The sequence below is a fragment of the Entamoeba invadens genome, assembly GCF_000330505.1.
Source record: "Entamoeba invadens IP1 unplaced genomic scaffold scaff_1105074726127, whole genome shotgun sequence".
In the NCBI taxonomy this organism is placed as follows: Eukaryota; Evosea; order Mastigamoebida; family Endamoebidae; genus Entamoeba; species Entamoeba invadens.
The window spans coordinates 63241-67035 of NW_004443569.1; positions in this window are offsets into that span (position 1 = coordinate 63241).

Genomic DNA, 3795 nt, shown 5'->3' on the forward strand with positions numbered 1-3795 from the left:
TGAATAAAGCCAACTTGTGTGGTTCAAAGACTTCTTCACTGCAAAATTACAATAAACACGAGACGGTTGAATGGTGCAACCCAAAAAACTAATTGAGAAAAATTGTGCAACTTTAGTTATAGTTTAGTTATAGTATATTAATTAGAGTAATAGTTTTAATGTAATTTGTTTGTTTTCTTGTTTTGTTTCTAAAAACATATAATTTTTTTACTATAATTATAATGTTATAATAAAATATAATATAATATTATAATATTATATATTATAATTATAAAATAAACAAAGTTGAACAGTAAAGTGTGCAATTGCAAGAGGAATTATTTTTGAAGTGGTATAGAGATGTATAATTTATAATATAAAATTAGTATTACAAAGTTCTTGACTTGAATTTAAAAATATTATTGTAAATATTAAATTCAGATGTTAAAATTTTGAAAAAAAACATGCAACAATAATAATAAAATGGTTTGAAAAGTTTACTTGAGCATTTGAGTCTTGTAAGTCAAATAACTTCAAAATATAATGTTAAATAAAACAGAATGCATGAAAAAACAAATATAACAATTTTATTAGTTTATTAGTACATATATTATCAGAAAATGATTTATTATTTTGTTTTAAATAAAATATTGACTAAGACAATAAATACAATTTAATTGTGTCAATTTATTCGTCAAACAACAACATCTGACGGGCAACAATGATTATCTATATATGACATTTGAAGGTAAATCTACAATTCTTAGACTTATACAATCATCGAAACAACAACTACATATTTATTGTATAAAAATTGTATTTGCACGACTCAAACTTGTACATTTTAATTTGCAAAATTTTCCAATCGAAGTGGTATTTGGTTTGTATTTTTAAACTGATCAAATCATGACATTAACATTAACAGTTATTATCAAGTGATTTGACACAATCAGGTATGTCAATACTAAATATTTTTTTGTCAAAATGTGTGTATGTTACATTTTCGAAAATATAATTTAATTTTTGTTTAAATGTACTGAACCATAATCAACATTGAACCACACTATAACTTGATAAAAATTAATAATCTTTGTTTCGTGTTTTTAATTGTTTTTATCTTCATATTTTTTTTGTTTTGAAAGTCAACAAATATATATTTCTAAAATTTTTATTCCTTTTTATACCATAAGTGGGGTGTTTCAATATTTGGAATTTTTTTTATAATTTTATGAGTTAATTGTATTAAGTAAAGAAGAAACTTTTCCAAAAAAAATTACATATAAATTCTAAATTAATAATATCTACAATATTTGCAAAATACTTTGATACAACCATAATGTAATAATTGTCAAGTGTTGGCATTGTCGATTTTCTAAAGTTTTTTAATTTTATAGAACAATGTTGTTTGTTTTTGTTTTTTAAATGACTATTAAAAAAATTAAAGTCAGTCCAAAAACGTTATTTATTTTGTTACCTTGTTTATTGATTATGATTTGTTGATTTTTTATGACTCAAAATTTACAGATAACAAAAAATGATTTATTTGAATGTCAACAATTTACTCTAAAAACAAAGAAGCGATACTTTTTACACCAACAAACATAAAGATTTATTTGGTACTTAAAGTAAACAAAAAACAATAGTGTTTTATTCAAAAACACGTTAACGAACACACGTTATTTGATCTAATATAACAATGAATAAAAAATGTAACTGATAATATATAACGATGAAAATTATAGAAATAAGAGGTGTTGTGAGCGTTAAAGAGAATCACGAAGTTTCAACAGCCAGTTTATCAACTCATTGATTTTGAAAAGATTTTTAAACTTTTCTGGAAGTTTGTTACCAATAACTTCCCATTATTTTGTCCAAATATATCACCAAATCAACTGTATTTATTCACGTTTGGATGTTTGGAAATGAAAGGTCGAGTAATCTTAACTTTATTTGTGTTATTGGTTGTGTAATTGGTTATTTAGTTTCTGAATAGTTATATTAATTATAATTTATTTTGATCTTATCCCATAGGTTAAGAACATATTCATTAAAAATTGACCAAAAAATATAAAGAAAGTTTATCAAATAAATAATGTTTTTAGACTGACTTTATCAATTGTTTTTACAAAAATGGACCTGTCAAAAACGTAGCATATTTTGACCTTCCACATCCTCTCCAAAAATAGAATTTATTTTTTCTATTTCGAATCATATTCAAATTAAAATTATAGTAAAAAGGTTTTTAGGATAATATTTAGTCTGGTTCCCGAATTCAAGAAATGTCGATTATTCACCTCTAGTCAGTGGATACGAGTGAGAAGGAGAATTAAATAGAAGGCTTAAGAGGTCGCACCCAAACAATCTGGTTGTGCACCGTTTCACCCACTTTCCAAGTCCTCCCTTGACGCAGATCCCCCGGATCCCCCCAAAAAATGGGAACCACCTCCGAGTCAACAAAGCACAGACAAGGAAAATGAGTGACACGGGACACACAACCAGTCACAACCAGGCGTATTATTTTTTGCCTCTTTTTGTTTTAAAAAACAGGGAGCAGGTGTTAACTTTTTCCCATATAAACGTATTTTTAAAAAAAGACTTAAAAACGAAAAAACATTCAATAAAATAACACTGAAACATTTTTGGGCTTCGGCATTGACCCTGTAAATTTTGGTAAACGCCTGGTTGTGCAACCAGTGGCTGAAAGGTGGATGTTTTTCAAAAAACACTCGCGGCAATTTTTTTGTTCTAAACTGGGTGACAATGGGAAATGACGGTCTTATCAATAACCCAATATTATTTTTCAAGCCATCACAATTCAAAACAAATTTATACCTACTTATTTTGAATAACATTTATTAAATTGTTATTTTTATTTTTATTAGCTAATAATAAACATTTTAAAAATAATCAATAAAAACTAAAGTTTTTACTTGTGTTCAAATAATTGAAAACACAATTAAAACAGTCGTATTTGATGTAACAAACACAAAGAATTAAAAGGAAATTGTTATTTGTTTCGTGGTGGTCTTTTAATTTTTATAGAAAAACCATTTATATCCAAAATGTTTTTAAACAAAAAAAAATTTTGAATATAAAATATAAGAAATGGTATAATAGAAAATATAATAATCGTTAAAATTGTTTCATTTCATTAATAGTGGTTGAGAAGACTGGTATGATTATGCATTTATTAATATAATTTAACGTATTATGTTTAATGAATATCATATTTATTCTTATTTGATAATAAAAAATTACAGTTAAGACATCAAGATTCACAATTTTAAAAATATAAATCATTCATCGAATAATTTATTTTACAATTGCAAACTGATCGTTTCTTAAAAATTAAAAATAAATTATAACAAATTACGCACAAAACTGATTTAATTGATTTTGAATTTGAATATTTTTTTGATAAATATATAACAATGAGAAAAATAAATCGACAATTTCTTGCAATCATTGTAATTTTTGTTTTTTAAACATTTTTTTAAACCAAACGATCAAATGTTTTCGAACAAACGAAAAAAAATTAAATGTTATGAGTAAACCATTGTGTATATTCAATTATAATTATACAATTTTTGTTTTTCATCAATATCTAAAATGATGTTTCTTATGTTTTTCCAATTATTGATTTTTTATGAGATCTTAAGATTTACTTAACTGGTATTTTGGTGTACTTTTCAAATCTATTTGTACTAAATTTGTTAAGGTTTTTATTTGCATTTACTTAACCGATTATTATCATATTATATACTACATAATTACAGTAAAACCTCCCAAGAGCGGGAGGGCGTGGGAATTTGTTTC